The following is an 18,490-nucleotide window of genomic DNA, read 5'->3' on the forward strand; positions in this document are numbered from 1 at the left end:
AAAAAGATTGTGTTCGGAATTCCGATCGCGATCGTGAAATTTTCTCGATCGCAGATCGGAATCCGATCTTTTACGAACACGATAGCTCGACCCTACCTCTTGTCCTATTAGGAGAACTGAAACTAATATAGGGATGGAAACAAACTATTTCTAAAGTGGGATTACAAAGCTAGCTACAATGATAGTTTACAGTTGGCTGCAGTGAATTCTAATCGTAACCCCATCATTTGTTTTGAGATTTTAGTTAGACCCTTTAATGTTACATTTCCTATGTATATGTCATATCATAATAGACTGTAGAATCCATATATAGATGTGTCCCCCCTCCCCCTCCTCTTTGCTGAAACTGTCCACCTATGCGTATCACAAGATAAGCAGCTTATCGAAACACAAAATGGTTTTGTGACAAGCTATTGCAAAGTGATAAGTTAACTCCCCTATTTGTGTCTGTTTCATCACGCAGTGGGGGAGGGTAAATTACAGGGCTTCAAGGCTATAACCAAACTGGAGATCAGTAAAGTACGGCCATGGCCATGTATGACGCGGTCAATTTAATTCCCTTTGATAACTGGTTTATTTTTGAAATGGCCTGATATACCGAGCAGCAGGAATTGGAAACTTTGTATCCGCGCAAGCTAGAAATATATACGTTCAACATACATTTTAATTTTGTAATTTGCCCAGGGCCATAACATTAGGTCTTTCTTTTCAAACACAGCATTTTTTTTCCCTGTCTGCTCCCTTACAGGAATGCAGAGAAGCAATTCTTTAGTTTGACCAAGAAAGGAGACGCAGACGGTTGGGAGATCTGCAGTAATGCACAGTAATCTTTTTGTACCTGTGCCAGTCCTCTGTTTGGCAATTTGTAGCAATTAAAGCAAGCCTGCATGAATAGATTTTTTCTGTAATTAATAGGGAAATTCTTCCGTTAAAAAGCAAAGTCAGCTTAGTTAATTGTACCTCGCAGGTGCCTATCTCGGAGGAGCGGACGTGACCCAATTGGAGCGAGGATGAGTCACGCTGCAGCTTAAAATAAGACTTTTTTTTTTTTTTTTTGCTTGACATGATTGTCAAAAATCATTTCATCATCGCTTGCTCTTATTACAAATTTTAGATGAATGTTCAGAAACTTGAACAGTTGTACATGTCAGACATATAGAGCTCTAGATACAAAGTTTCATCTCTTTATAGGTTAGTGAAATAGGACCAGGAGGGGCAACGTATCTGAACAAGCTCCATTCACGTGTTAAAGGGATATTTCGGTTAGAGCAAATTAGGCTACATCTGTGTTCATGAGGGCTTTGTATCTGAGTATTAAGGATCTGCATCTGCATGTGGCATGCCCCCCTCTAGAAGGAAGCAACATTCTCTCCAATAGCATCTGTAGGGGGCTACTATATAACCAATAACAGGACTATATAACCCATAACATATATAACATATATAACCCTATATAACCTATATAACCTATATAACCCATAACAGGACCTTGCATCATGACCATAGATTCTACCAAAACCAGAGAGTCTTCCAAAAAGAAGAGCCATCCATCCATAGACGGCTATTTTAATGAACAGGATACAAGGTATCCAGATGAAAAACCTTTCCAGAAGTGATTTATTCCCTTGTAGAGATCCAACAACCTTACCGGACCGGACGCAAGTCTCTAGAAAAGATGGAGGCAAATACATTATCCTACAGAAAAAAAGTAAGGTGTCTTTTTGATGCTGCTTCTAAGTAGTGACTTTGTAAGTCAATGTCTGTCCTATAAAAGAGTCTTGAAACATTACAAGGGATGTAGACAATACCCATCTACAGACAACTTTAGTGGAATTGTTGCCCTCATCAGTACAAAACAGGGTACTTGTATGCTGGACCAGAAGCCTTTGACATTCTTTGGGTCTACCTCTAGGATTTCTCCTACGATGTGTAAGTTAACAGTTGGCACTTTGGTACTTTGGTGTCATGGATCTTGGCTGGAGGTCGGGGAGCGCTCGAAGGTCTCTGGTGTCGTGCCCTGGGGTTTGAGTGGCCCCCAGGGTGCCTTAAATCACTGGGCTTGGGAACCCCACTGATTTGGGCACTATTGCTTGGCACTGGAATACACCTATTTGAGCACACCACTCCTTAATGCCTGGTTTACCAGCATTGGAGTAATTTTTATAGATCTGGCGGTAAACCGGGCTCTGAAAGGGCAATTTACCACTTATTAAGTGTTTTTCTCACGTTTTTTATTTTCACTCTGTCACCTTTTTGTGTGTCGACGAAGGGATGCTGTACCCTTTTGGGACGCTTCCTGACGGTGTCTGGAGATGAGGCCTGTAATGGGTCTCTCCCCTCTTTCAGCTGACCTGTCCTGGGGAACCAGGGCAGGCGCAGACTTCTTGCCTGAGCCAAGGAGTATCTCTGGTGGTGGCAGCCCGGAGAGAAATTTGGCGACTGGTAATCCTGAGTACCCTTGGTGGTGGCAGCCCGAGGGGAAAACGGATGTGTTGGGTAGGGCCATCCTGCTCCGGCAGATGGCCCTTTCGGATACTCGACCCCACTCGGTCACCTTTTGGTCCTTGTGGGGAAGAGTTTGAGTCAGGAACCTCTCTCCCCTTTAGGGGAAGGGTGCGTTTTTTGGCAAGCATCCTGGGCACGTTTTTTTTAGTGTGGCACCCACACTTTTTTCGTGCACTTGGTGTTTTTGATTTGGCACAGACGGAGACCTTCAAAAAAAAAAAAAAAAAAAAAAAAACAGTTTTAAGTGGACTCATAAACATTTGGAAATCTTACTTTGCTGTCATTGAATGGGGATTTTCATTGGATACTTTGTAGCACCAAAATCTGCCCAACTCACGTAACGATCAATTAGGAATATTTGACAGCAGCAACTCGTCTCTTCTCATCAAAACCAATTGCACACTTGACTGATTCAGGTCTGCATGTCTAGGGGTGAATTGAGAGGAATTGCATCTCATTTACAGTCTTTGAAGGTGTATGAGCCCTTAACAATGGGATCCAAAATGTCATTGCAAGACATTGACGAATTTTGATAAAATGTATTTTTTTTTAATGGTTCCACATTTAGAATCCCTTTTCGGTAACCCAATAACATCTAAATATGTTCATCAGACAACTATTAAAAGTCAATGGCTCCTTTAGAAGCAATGAGACTGGGGATTGTCAACGATTCCATGAGCGAGCCGGGGAAGGTGTGGTATAAAAAACTTCAAGGTTTGAGAGTGTTGTGAGCAAATTGTAACACTTGTATCTTCCATAGCTAACAAGTTGATACACCAAACGTAGATTCCGTAGATTCCGTTGCTACTTCGGTAATTGGTGCATTATACAGTTGGGTCGACCTACGCGCCCAATATTCAGCAGTAAATTTGGAAACCAAGAGTGACTGAATTGAAGCTGTAAGATGTGAAATCTGCTGTTGAGCATTGACAACAAGCATTAACCCTCTGTATTATACATTCTGTGAATAAGTCACAATGGAAAACCCATCAAAGCGTTTCCGCATTTTATACGTGTTTTTAAGGAATATTCATCCTATGAGACCTTACAGTATAATCAAGTCAACAACATACAACATGTACAGCGCTGTGAATGGAGAAGAACTCTCAGCACCCTGGGATATGAAGAGAATTACTAACTGCTTCCCTGTTACATGGGGAATACATTGCTTAATGCAAATCTGTTCATAGTAAAGTAGATTTAACAAGTTACACTAGATAATGTTATTTTATCAGCATAAGTGCATTTGTGGGCACATCAGTAACACAAAGTGGTTATATCAGCAAGTGTGTACATTTTCCTGTTGCGAGCTCGCACAATCCCAAATCCCAAAGCATTTTATTAAAACAATTTTTCATGTAAGTCTATGAGACAGAAACGCACTAATACGGCCTCTCTGCTACATGGTGATGTCACCCCGCAATAATAAGGTTTCCTGTAAGAATAAACATGTTTTATTGAAAATCCATTGCCTCTCTATAGAAATGACATTTGCTCATGTTTTTTTTAAAATTGGAATTGTCTTTTAAAGAAAACCTGATGATTTATACTGACCTATCAGAAAAGGATAGAGAGAAACTGAGCTGTGTGATATATAGGGTTATAGGATAGAGGAGAGAAGCTGAGCTGTGTGATATATAGGGGTATAGGATAGCGGAGAGAAGCTGAGCTGTGTGATATATAGGGGTATAGGATAGAGGAGAGAAGCTGAGCTGTGTGATATATAGGGGTATAGGATAGAGGAGAGAAGCTGAGCTGTGTGATATATAGGGGTATAGGATAGAGGAGAGAAGCTGAGCTGTGTGATATATAGGGGTATAGGATAGAGGAGAGAAGCTGAGCTGTGTGATATATAGGGATAGAAGAGAGAAGCTGAGCTGTGTGATATATAGGGGTATAGGATAGAGGAGAGAAGCTGAGCTGTGTGATATATAGGGGTATAGGATAGAGGAGAGAAGCTGAGCTGTGTGATATATAGGGGTATAGGATAGAGGAGAGAAGCTGAGCTGTGTGATATATAGGGTTATAGGATAGAGGAGAGAAGCTGAGCTCAGTGATATATAGGGGTATAGGATAGAGGAGAGAAGCTGAGCTGTGTGATATATAGGGGTATAGGATAGAGGAGAGAAGCTGAGCTGTGTGATATATAGGGTTATATGATAGAGGAGAGAAGCTGAGCTGTGTGATATATAGGGGTATAGGATAGAGGAGAGAAGCTGAGCTGTGTGATATATAGGGGTATAGGATAGAGGAGAGAAGCTGAGCTGTGTGATATATAGGGTTATATGATAGAGGAGAGAAGCTGAGCTGTGTGATATATAGGGGTATATGATAGAGGAGAGAAGCTGAGCTGTGTGATATATAGGGGTATAGGATAGAGGAGAGAAGCTGAGCTGTGTGATATATAGGGGTATAGGATAGAGAAGAGAAGCTGAGCTGTGTGATATATAGGGGTATAGGATAGAGGAGAGAAGCTGAGCTGTGTGATATATAGGGGTATAGGATAGAGGAGAGAAGCTGAGCTGTGTGATATATAGGAGTATAGGATAGAGGAGAGAAGCTGAGCTGTGTGATATATAGGGGTATAGGATAGAGGACAGAAGCTGAGCTGTGTGATATATAGGGGTATAGGATAGAGGGGAGAAGCTGAGCTGTGTGATATATAGGGGTATAGGATAGAGGGGAGAAGCTGAGCTGTGTGATATATAGGGGTATAGGATAGAGGAGAGAAGCTGAGCTGTGTGGTATATAGGGATAGAAGAGAGAAGCTGAGCTGTGTGATATATAGGGGTATAGGATAGAGGAGAGAAGCTGAGCTGTGTGATATATAGGGATAGAAGAGAGAAGCTGAGCTGTGTGATATATAGGGGTATATGATAGAGGAGAGAAGCTGAGCTGTGTGATATATAGGGGTATAGGAGAGGAGAGAAGCTGAGCTGTGTGATATATAGGGGTATATAATAGAGGAGAGAAGCTGAGCTGTGTGATATATAGGGATAGAAGAGAGAAGATGAGCTGTGTGATATATAGGGGTATATAATAGAGGAGAGAAGCTGAGCTGTGTGATATATAGGGATAGAAGAGAGAAGATGAACTGTGTGATATATAGGGGTATAGGATAGAGGAGAGAAGCTGAGCTGTGTGATATATAGGGATAGAAGAGAGAAGCTGAGCTGTGTGATATATAGGGGTATAGGATAGAGGAGAGAAGCTGAGCTGTGTGATATATAGAATAGAGGAGAGAAGCTGAGCTGTGTGATATATAGAATAGAGGAGAGAAGCTGAGCTGTGTGATATATAGGGTTATAGGATAGAGGAGAGAAGCTGAGCTGTGTGATATATAGGGGTATAGGATAGAGGAGAGAAGCTGAGCTGTGTGATATATAAGGGTATAGGATAGAGGAGAGAAGCTGAGCTGTGTGATATATAGGGGTATAGGATAGAGGAGAGAAGCTGAGCTGTGTGATATATAGGGGTATAGGATAGAGGAGAGAAGCTGAGCTGTGTGATATATAGGGGTATAGGATAGAGGAGAGAAGCTGAGCTGTGTGATATATAGGGGTATAGGATAGAGGAGAGAAGCTGAGCTGTGTGATATATAGGGGTATAGGATAGAGGAGAGAAGCTGAGCTGTGTGATATATAGGGGTATAGGATAGAGGAGAGAAGCTGAGCTGTGTGATATATAGGGTTATATGATAGAGGAGAGAAGCTGAGCTGTGTGATATATAGGGGTATATGATAGAGGAGAGAAGCTGAGCTGTGTGATATATAGGGGTATAGGATAGAGGAGAGAAGCTGAGCTGTGTGATATATAGGGGTATAGGATAGAGAAGAGAAGCTGAGCTGTGTGATATATAGGGGTATAGGATAGAGGAGAGAAGCTGAGCTGTGTGATATATAGGGGTATAGGATAGAGGAGAGAAGCTGAGCTGTGTGATATATAGGGGTATAGGATAGAGGAGAGAAGCTGAGCTGTGTGATATATAGGGGTATAGGATAGAGGACAGAAGCTGAGCTGTGTGATATATAGGGGTATAGGATAGAGGGGAGAAGCTGAGCTGTGTGATATATAGGGGTATAGGATAGAGGGGAGAAGCTGAGCTGTGTGATATATAGGGGTATAGGATAGAGGAGAGAAGCTGAGCTGTGTGGTATATAGGGATAGAAGAGAGAAGCTGAGCTGTGTGATATATAGGGGTATAGGATAGAGGAGAGAAGCTGAGCTGTGTGATATATAGGGATAGAAGAGAGAAGCTGAGCTGTGTGATATATAGGGGTATATGATAGAGGAGAGAAGCTGAGCTGTGTGATATATAGGGGTATAGGAGAGGAGAGAAGCTGAGCTGTGTGATATATAGGGGTATATAATAGAGGAGAGAAGCTGAGCTGTGTGATATATAGGGATAGAAGAGAGAAGATGAGCTGTGTGATATATAGGGGTATATAATAGAGGAGAGAAGCTGAGCTGTGTGATATATAGGGATAGAAGAGAGAAGATGAACTGTGTGATATATAGGGGTATAGGATAGAGGAGAGAAGCTGAGCTGTGTGATATATAGGGATAGAAGAGAGAAGCTGAGCTGTGTGATATATAGGGGTATAGGATAGAGGAGAGAAGCTGAGCTGTGTGATATATAGGGGTATATGATAGAGGAGAGAAGCTGAGCTATGTGATATATAGGGGTATATGATAGAGGAGAGAAGCTGAGCTGTGTGATATATAGGGTTATAGGATAAAGGAGAGAAGCTGAGCTGTGTGATATATAGGGGTATAGGATAGAGGAGAGAGGCTGAGCTTTGTGATATATAGGGGTATATGATAGAGGAGAGAGGCTGAACAGTGTGTTATATAGGGGTATAGGATAGAGGAGAGAAGCTGAGCTGTGTGATATATAGGGGTATAGGATAGCGGAGAGAAGCTGAGCTGTGTGATATATAGGGGTATAGGATAGAGGAGAGAAGCTGAGCTGTGTGATATGTAGGGGTATAGGATAGAGGAGAGAAGCTGAGCTGTGTGATATATAGGGGTATAGGATAGAGGAGAGAAGCTGAGCTGTGTGATATATAGGGGTATAGGATAGAGGAGAGAAGCTGAGCTGTGTGATATATAGGGTTATAGGATAGAGGAGAGAAGCTGAGCTGTGTGATATATAGGGGTATAGGATAGAGGAGAGAAGCTGAGCTGTGTGATATATAGGGGTATAGGATAGAGGAGAGAAGCTGAGCTGTGTGATATATAGGGTTATAGGATAGAGGAGAGAAGCTGAGCTGTGTGATATATAGGGGTATAGGATAGAGGAGAGAAGCTGAGCTGTGTGATATATAGGGATAGAAGAGAGAAGCTGAGCTGTGTGATATATAGGGGTATAGGATAGAGGAGAGAAGCTGAGCTGTGTGATATATAGAATAGAGGAGAGAAGCTGAGCTGTGTGATATATAGAATAGAGGAGAGAAGCTGAGCTGTGTGATATATAGGGTTATAGGACAGAGGAGAGAAGCTGAGCTGTGTGATATATAGGGGTATAGGATAGAGGAGAGAAGCTGAGCTGTGTGATATATAAGGGTATAGGATAGAGGAGAGAAGCTGAGCTGTGTGATATATAGGGGTATAGGATAGAGGAGAGAAGCTGAGCTGTGTGATATATAGGGGTATAGGATAGAGGAGAGAAGCTGAGCTGTGTGATATATAGGGGTATAGGATAGAGGAGAGAAGCTGAGCTGTGTGATATATAGGGGTATAGGATAGAGGAGAGAAGCTGAGCTGTGTGATATATAGGGGTATAGGATAGAGGAGAGAAGCTGAGCTGTGTGATATATAGGGATAGAAGAGAGAAGCTGAGCTGTGTGATATATAGGGGTATAGGATAGAGGAGAGAAGCTGAGCTGTGTGATATATAGAATAGAGGAGAGAAGCTGAGCTGTGTGATATATAGAATAGAGGAGAGAAGCTGAGCTGTGTGATATATAGGGTTATAGGATAGAGGAGAGAAGCTGAGCTGTGTGATATATAGGGGTATAGGATAGAGGAGAGAAGCTGAGCTGTGTGATATATAAGGGTATAGGATAGAGGAGAGAAGCTGAGCTGTGTGATATATAGGGGTATAGGATAGAGGAGAGAAGCTGAGCTGTGTGATATATAGGGGTATAGGATAGAGGAGAGAAGCTGAGCTGTGTGATATATAGGGGTATAGGATAGAGGAGAGAAGCTGAGCTGTGTGATATATAGGGGTATAGGATAGAGGAGAGAAGCTGAGCTGTGTGATATATAGGGGTATAGGATAGAGGAGAGAAGCTGAGCTGTGTGATATATAGGGGTATAGGATAGAGGAGAGAAGCTGAGCTGTGTGATATATAGGGTTATAGGATAGAGGAGAGAAGCTGAGCTGTGTGATATATAGGGGTATAGGATAGAGGAGAGAAGCTGAGCTGTGTGATATATAGGGGTATAGGATAGAGGAGAGAAGCTGAGCTGTGTGATATATAAGGGTATAGGATAGAGGAGAGAAGCTGAGCTGTGTGATATATAGGGGTATATGATAGAGGAAAGAAGCTGAACTCTGTTTATATAAGGATGCTTCATCTGTATTTGCTTTTGCTGCCAGCTCTTGCCCCCACTAATTTATTTTAATTCCATGTGCCAGGGTTTTATTTCTGCTGACTGGTTTGGACCCCAGGTCATGTGGTTGTATCTAGTCCTCAGCCCCCGGATATCTCCTCCTCTTGTTTCCATAGATAGTCGCTACCTGTGCTGTATGGACTGATCTTTCTATAGTGTGCCAGCCCCATAATGCAGGTAACTATATGTGAAAATGGAAGGGGGGGGAAGGGGTGGATCAACCTGGGCTCTGGTGCTTGTTCCAATGTTGTGATCTAGGATAAGAATTAATCCCAAAACTCCCAGATCTGGCATCAACAAACCCCTGTATGTGTAAGTAAAATAAATCTCCCTGGACTTTCCCTTTAATAATCCAAGGTTCTGGATACTTCTATGATATTGGACTTGGCCCTGACCTGTTTCTTGCTATTGCATGACATTACAACGTCTCTTTTTTTGCAAACTTTTGGCTTGCTGTCGTCCCATCCATCACATGCATACATCCCAGTACAATCCACTTATCTGTGTATACAGTATATTCTTTCTCTCTTATTTGTAAATTGTTTCTATATTGTTCTATATTGTTTCTTATTCTTATCTTGACTATATCATGTCGCCGGATCCTGCACCCGAGCACTTTGTTATAGTAACCACGTGCCTGTCAGGGCAAACACAAGCGATAGTTGCAGAGCAGAAATCTTCCTTCCATTGCTATGTGAGCTGTTCACTTCTCCATGCCAAAGTCCACATTTTCCACTGAGTGATCACAAGCCATAAAGCCCCGGGCTGCCCACAACAAACTGTTCTGCTGAACTGAAGACGCATCTGCCCTGGCTGAGCCCTGAAATGCAGCAGCACCATTTGTTCTTGTAAGAGTCGGTGACTGCTCCGCCATCCTCATTACAAGTTGTGCTTAATGAAGCGCCGCGCAGGTAAATGTACTTATACATTTGTTTTCTGACTTTGAGAGAGATCAGTCCTCTATTGCCTTCCTGCCACCTGCTGCCTATAGCAGCTCAGACGCCTTTATATTCTAATTTATTCTATAGCTATGGATGGTTGCATATAATTGGTTTGTGCGGGTGCGGATACACCGCTTGTGCCCAGGCAGTAAGTAGGCAAAGATAATAGACCTGGGCAGTAATGCAAAGTAGGGGGAAAGAGAAGCCTAGAAAGGGTTTGGGGTGTTATTGGTCACAATGGGTGGGGGCTTCACTTAGTAGGACACATGGATAACACCCTGGTCTAGCGTAAGGTGGGGCAGATGACTAGATGGGTGTTCTCTCCTTACTCCACATAGTCACATAGATAGGCAGGGGAGGGACTTAGTCATGGCTTGCCTTACTCTAGCTCACTTTATTGCATATTGGACTATGTTAGTGTATGACTTGTGTAGTGTAACATATTGATAGGCTTGTGTCACGTGGATAAGTGCAGGTCTTCAAACAGTCATAGCTTTCTCAATGACTCTTCTGAGTCATCCCTGAGAGTTGCACCATTGACATTTTAGAGTTGCACCTTTGGAGTCATCAACTGACATCAGGAGTTGCCCAGGATATCCATGATGGGAAAGGGAATGGGTATTCCAGACACTGCTGACCTGGTGGGTGGCTCTACAGGAGAGAACGACCACTCCCCGTGATGGGAGCAATGGGGCAGTTTGCTCCTGGGAGTGTAGCCCATTGCTCGGTCACCTTGAGGAGCCCATGACTCATCAACCCTGACTCAGTAGCCCATTTGAATGGGACTTCACTTTGACATGGCCATGCGCCCATCAGACATGATGTCACTATCTGCAAAGAAGAAAGTGGAGTTCTGACAGAAAGCAGCCAGAATTTCGAATCCTGGAGAATCCCTTTGTAAATCTTTAACCTTTGCTTCGTCCCAGGTTTGCTACACTTTTTGCATTTTGTCAGACTTGCAGCATTCGGCCTACTGTGGGAAGATCATTTACCAATATAGAACATACGCAGTGTCTCCAACATACAGTACAACCAAGGAGAGTGCTAGCAAATTCTGGTCAGATGCCACTACTTAGATATTCTGTTCTTGTACATGCTGTTTTATGTTTAGAGGAGATGCTCTGCAGGTTCATAAGTCACCATCTTCAGCATCATCACTGATAAGGGAGCCCAGGAAAAGTGAGGGCACAAGAGTGTAAGTGTTTTCTAAGCTTCCACACCTCCTCCACTTATTATACCCTGGAAATTTCAAGAGACCTCAGAATTAGGGTAGAGCGATCTTTTTATGTGGGATCGAGATCGGTGATCTTTTCCCACAATGCATTGCTCAGCCTTCACACTGAGTATATGCTATATACTCAGTGTGAAGGCTCCGCTGCAGTTCCATAGGAATGAATGGAAGCAGCCGGCACACAGCCTTAACCCCCTGCGCGCCGGCTGCCTCCATTCATAGGAATGGGAGGCTAAATGTGACGTCTCCCCTCCCAGTACCCGCCCACACTCTCCTAACCTGGCAGGGAGGGGGCAGGGAGCAGCGTGAAGCAGCAGGGAAGCAAAGAAGAAGGAAGGCACCGGGCACCGGAGCAGCCATCTCTGGAGGTAAGTGGACACCAGGGGGGACTAAGTAGCCAGAGGATTAAAAAAAAAAAATCCTCTGGCTACTTTAGTGATTCACAACACAGCATGGATACTAATAATTGTTAGATTCCATGCTGTATAGTGAATAGGATTGCTTTTAAAATCCGAGCTACGATTAATTAAAAAATCCCATTGACTTGCATTGGGATCAGAATTGGGATCGAGATCGGGTTCGAATGAAAAATGATCGGAAATCGGATTTTAAAATTGATCCTGAAAAGTCAAGATCGGCTCAACCCTAGTCAGAATATAATAGTCATTTGTGGGTGGAGAATCCCAAAACTTTGCAATAAACCTGGCATGTCATGAACCAGTTGTCTGATCTCTAGTCCTAGAGCTCCGGCGACCATACATGTATGACTGATCCTGCAGATAAGTTGTTATTGTACAATTAGCCATTAGAGTAGAAAAAAATGTGCAACCTAATATTTGGATAAGTAGTATAGGCCAAGTGAGAAGCTTCAAAGATGAAATGGATAGAGCTATCCATAGCATCAGAGTCCCAGTCCCATTCCTAGTAGTCCAAATGTCATAGCGACTACTTGAAGCTGCTACATATAAGAATTTAAGGATACAAGAATATATACCTACTACTGAGTATGGGACTAACTCTACAGATGCTCATGAGATTACAGATGCGTCCTTCTTTAGAATTCCTGGCTTTTGGCTCTTGGAAACCTGATATTGTGAGATGTATTTCCTTTATATGTCTATCTGTGGCCATCCAGTGATTGTCATGTGAATTGCAGCTTGTGGAGGCTTTTGCTAGAATGTTGTGACATTGTACTGAACTTTAACAAAATGAGTGGACGTTTAAATAGGAGGGGGAAATGTATATCTCCCCCTAGTGGTGGCTGCCTGCAGACAGAATTGTAAAATCTACCAAGACAAAGTCTCTCTATAACATGAATCACCCCGCAGTGCAAAGCAACGTCCTGTCTGAATTTTTCTATGTTGCTCCTTGATTGTTGTGTAGGTTCTTCTAAAGAAACAAGAATCAACAATATAGCAGTTAAAATCCAATTGACTGATATTTATCTGCCCAGACATCTACCATTGGGGAGACTTGGGAAGCCCCATACACATTAACTACTGTATCTAATGTGCATGGTATGCCTAAAGCAGCTTTTTATAAGTGAATAGCTAGTACAGGTGAATATAGGAGACTTTGTGATATCTCTTATTAAAGAACTATATAGGAGTCTATGGAGAGGGAAGGGGGAGGAGTATGCTGCTGGAAAATACACGCAAAAACCTGAAGCTGCTCAGCTCTGCTACACTGGGGATAAAGCTCTGCTGACACTGCTATGTTTCCAGATTAGGCTTTGCCACTGCAGAGAAGGAAGCAATAAATCAATTAACAGACTGAATAACAATATGTCTGACGCCCATTGAAGTGAGTGGGAGAGTTTGGAGGTGTTTTTGAGGCAGATTTTGAGGCAGATTACACCTCCACCTGTAAAAAAAAACTCTATGTGAACTTACCCTTAGCCTTGGATTTGAACAAGTGCAGTATAATAAATAATAGATTTCCCCAATCCTTCCTTATGTGCACCCCCTCCTTACAGACTATATCAGAGTCTATAAAACATCTCAGAGTCTCCAATCCCTCCACGACTTCCTTCTATCGTAAATCTTCGAGGTGCTAATGTAGGTGGCAGTACTCGAAATAACCGCAGCTATTTTGAACTCACTACTTTATTTGCAAGATAATTTACAAGGCTGTTATTTTGCTACAGTGTATAAACTCACCTTGCGAATCTTCTTCTCGTCACCCAGTGATATTGCTACATAGTTTCTCACACACAATAACATCGCACTCAAGGACGCCTCGCTGCAATCTCCATCCCAAATAACCGGATGCCTTTCATTTCCATTGTCGACTCTCAATACTCTCACAATTTTGCGATCAGTATTATTAACCTTTTATTGTTATTTTGTGTTTTGGAGATTTTGCAGTCGCCCTTTTTTTCCACAGTTTGGTTAAATCTGCATTTAGTGTTTCTGACGTTCACAACAATACAAGTGACATTTTTAGTTTAGGAAATAATGTTATCGGAAAATGTCATTGCTGGAAATGAGCAAAATGTAAAAAAAAACAAAAAAACTATTTGCAGGTGTTTGGGCAGATTTGGGTAGTTGTTCTGATTTGTAACAAGATTTGATTTGGCAAATAAGAATCATTCTGGATTTTTGGTGCTCCTTTGGTCACATGGGTTAGGAGGGGTTGCATGGAGTTGAACAAAATTGGCAGCAAGGTCATAATGGGTTAATTAAAAAGTTCCCTCTTGTTACAATGGAGAGTCAGACCATTAAAATACTGGTTATCTGCAGACGCTGGCGGACATATTGACTATAATGCAGTTCACTATTGTCTGGGATTAAAGACAAATCAGAACATCTTCTCCATGGGTCTCTCATAGATGGGTCTCTTATAGATGGGTCTCTCATAGTTGGGTCTCTCATAGATGGGTCTCTCATAGATGGGTCTCTCATGGATATTTCTCTCATAGATGGGTCTCTCATTGATGGGTCTCTCATAGATGGTCCCTCATAGATGGTCTCTCATAGATGGGTCTCTCATGGATGGGTCTCTCATAGATGGGTCTCTTATAGATTTGGTCTCTCATAGATGGGTCTCTCATAGATGGGTCTCTCATGGATGGGTCTCTCATAGATCAGTCTCTCATGGATGTTTCTCTCATAGATGGGTCTCTCATGGATGGGTCTCTCATAGATGGGTCTCTCATAGATGGGTCTCTCATAGATGGGTCTCTCATAGATGGGTCTCTCATGGATGGGTCTCTCATAGATGGGTCTCTCATAGATGGGTCTCTCATAGATGGGTCTCTCATGGATGGGTCTCTCATGGATGGGTCTCTCATGGATGGGTCTCTCATGGATGGGTCTCTCATGGATGTTTCTCTCATAGATGGATCTCTCATAGATGGGTCTCTCATGTCATGGGTCTCTCATGGATGTTTCTCTCATAGATGAATCTCTCATGGATGGGTCTCTCATAGATGGGTCTCTCATAGATGGGTCTCTCATAGATGGTCCCTCATAGTTGGTCTCTCATAGATGGGTCTCTCATAGTTGGGTCTCTCATAGATGCTCTCTCATGGATGTTTCTCTCATAGATGGGTCTCTCATGGATGGGTCTCTCATAGATGGGTCTCTCATAGATGGGTCTCTCATGGATGGGTCTCTCATGTGATGGGTCTCTCATGGATATTTCTCTCATAGATGGGTCTCTCATGGATGGGTCTCTCATAGATCCTCAGATGCAGATAGAGTGTTTTTTATGGATCTTTCATCTCCATTGGTAGTAAGACACAGGCATAATACACAGTGAGAGTCATCATTACATCCAGATAAAGAAAAAAACCCACAAAGGAACATTCTGCCTTAGCAGTGACATATTGAGTGTCCTCAAAGTAACAAATCAATTATACAAACAAAAACAGGGAGAGAATAAGAACTGAGCAGATAAACACTCCAGAAAAATCTCATAAGAGCATTCATACATCTCCTAGGCAATCACGGAGAAGTGACTTTATATGAGCGCTACGTCCCTGAGCTGAGACCTCGCAACATTTTTCCTGCGGAATACAATAAAGAAAATACCATGAACTTCCATATGGTGACAATAAGACAGGGCAGATATTATATGGCTAAGTCACAGTCACTACACAAAGACAATTATTACCAATAAAACCACCAATAATACGGCCACACCATGACCTGGAACACCCCTGCTACATAGGTGTTCAATAATACCACCATATGTTATTGGATACAAACCATTACACAAAGACCAATATTACCAATACACAGTGACCCCATAGTAGACCAATATCACCAATACACAGTGACCCTATAGTAGACCAATATTACCAATACACAGTGACCCTATAGTAGACCAATATTACCAATACACAGTGACCCTATAGTAGACCAATATTACCAATACACAGTGACCCTATAGTAGACCAATATTACCAATACACAGTGACCCTATAGTAGACCAATATTACCAATACACAGTGACCCTATAGTAGTAGATACTACGTTCCCCTCACTCTTACTCCCAAATCTGTAATTGTTGTTCCCCAATCTGCCAATATTAGGCTACACTCACATCTGTGTCAGTATCTAGGGTGCAGAGGTCGTCAGAAATTAAAAAGTTCTGCAAACCCCATTTTTTTGTCCCATGATGGCAGGCCAAAAATAGTGGTCAACTGGTTACCCCCATTACAGTCAATGGGCTCCTATGGAGATTATTGTTGACTTTTTTTTCTGTTCTTATGGTGCTGCAAGAAATCCCGAAAAAAGGGACAGAAGGACACAGAAGTCAATGCCCCCTTATTGCACCTGCTGAGTTAGAAAGTGCCCAAAAATACTGAACTTCAAAAAGATTGCTGTTATAACAATAGCACCGGATGAATAATACCCCCAAATGGTGCCCATAGAGTCCACTCCTCTGCTTATCCAATTGTTGAATCCTATGGATAAATACATACTGTCTAGGGTTGAGTGATCGGGATCGGAAAAGATCGGATCCCGATCGGCGATCGAGCAAATTTCACAATCAGAATCGACTGGAAAATGATCGGAAATCAGATTTTGAAATCTCAACCCTAAAAGTGACTTTTCCCATAGAGAAGCATTGACTAGGGTTGAGCAATCAGGATCGGAAAAGATCGGATCCCGATCGGCGATCGAGCAAATTTCACGATCAGAATCGACTGGAAAATGATCGGAAATCAGATTTTGAAATCTCAACCCTAAAAGTGACTTTTCCCATAGAGAAGCATTGACTAGGGTTGAGCAATCAGGATCGGAAAAGATCGGATCCCGATCGGCGATCGAGCAAATTTCACGATCAGAATCGACTGGAAAATGATCGGAAATCAGATTTTGAAATCTCAACCCTAAAAGTGACTTTTCCCATAGAGAAGCATTGACTAGGGTTGAGCAATCAGGATCGGAAAAGATCGGATCCCGATCGGTGATCGAGCAAATTTCACGATCAGGATCGACTGGAAAATGATCGGAAATCAGATTTTAAAATCGATTCTGAAATCTCAAGATCGGCTCAACCCTAATACTTTAACTTTCAATAGCAGAAGCTTTGATACAAATAAAACCTGTTTCCATAAACTAGTAACACAATACAAATCGGAATCTATAAACTCTAGCGCTATACGGGATACAGGATGAATTCATTGTAACAACTGATGTTTGTGTCTCGCACAGGGGCCGATGAATGAGAATCCAGTAATGACATTGTATTCCTTTGGCTTTTGCCAGCGCTGTTGAGAGGGATCTGCATGAAATTCCCCAATGTCACACTTCACAGCTAAATTTAGTGATGCCAGCTGGAACGGCTTCTTAGAGTGCAGTCGTTTTAATATCCTCGTCCTCGCTTTGATAGGGTAAGTGACATCACCTCCATGTATGGATTTACGAGCGCCCGCTATCTAACCGCCATAAAAACCGCCTTTAAATAAACATTATAGAATCCAATGTGTTTACCCGAATTTTCTTATTCTAAAGCTGATGTCGGATTACTGATATTATGTTTCCTATTTCTTAACAACCTGCCAGTTTTATCAGCTGCCTCCAAATTGTAAGCTTTACATACCTGAGGTTATCGGCAGAACATTTTACCTTTTTTTTTTTCCCCTGCCATGAATAATTCATTAGATTTACTTTCTGACTGTAGACGGGGAAGTGTGTGTCTTACAGAAAGCTTCGCATTATTAAGAATGGCGACATTTCCACTGGATCAGAAATCGCAGCTTAACAAGGCTGCTGGAAGCTGATAATATAGAAGGGGAACAATGGAGACTGGATTAAAGATGGATCATATGAGAAGAGGGGTCAGATGGAACAGGAAAGAACTTCTGCCACTCGTCTGACAGTCGACCGCCGCAAAACCCAGCTTACTTTTTGGCAACTTTTTTGATTTTGCAAAGTTGAACAATCAAAAGTACAAAGGACATATTTTTTTTAAAAAAAAGGGGAAAAAAAATCACATAAAATGCCTATTAAAAACACAAAAAAAACCTTCCTATCATTCACAATAACAAAATTCTAAGGAGTGGACAGGTTTTGGAGAAACATTTTAAAACCATAATGGGTTAGGAATATGCAAATGTGAATCACTGATGGAAAAGAGGAACGAGCTCTAGCGCAACCTTAGGAAAGGAGCTCCCTATAGATCAATGCAGGGTTTAAAAAAAAAAAAAAAAAAAAAACCTATGAGAATAATCTGGTAATAATAGCCAAGCCAGGGTATCTCCTCCAAAAAGAAGAGGGACCCTACCTCTCATCAGTGCAGAGCAGGTCTAGATGGGGGTTAGAAGGGATAATCTCATTAGTAGAATTCTTAGTAGGGCATGCATTGTCTCATAAGTTCTTATACCATCTCTTCCTATTGAGACAAAGTAGCCGCAATTAAAGGGGCGCCTCATTCAATTACCTGGAGTATAAAGTGCCATATATGAACAGCCAATTACAATGGTAAAGGATGTAATACTTAATTTTACCTGTGGGGGCACTGCAGGGAAAGGCTACACTAACATGAAGCAAAGCTACTTGATGGGCGTCTCACCTGTTATTATTTCAGGGCTTCCATTGGCTTCATGTAGCTCTAAATACATTTGATTTGATTTTTTTTAATTAAAGGAGTCATCAAGGATTATGATTTTAAGCTCCATTTCTTATTCTAATGCAGTGACATCACGTCCATTGGTCACATGGCCATGCTGCAGCTCAGTCCA

The sequence above is a fragment of the Leptodactylus fuscus genome, chromosome 7, assembly GCF_031893055.1.
Source record: "Leptodactylus fuscus isolate aLepFus1 chromosome 7, aLepFus1.hap2, whole genome shotgun sequence".
NCBI lineage: Eukaryota > Metazoa > Chordata > Amphibia > Anura > Leptodactylidae > Leptodactylus > Leptodactylus fuscus.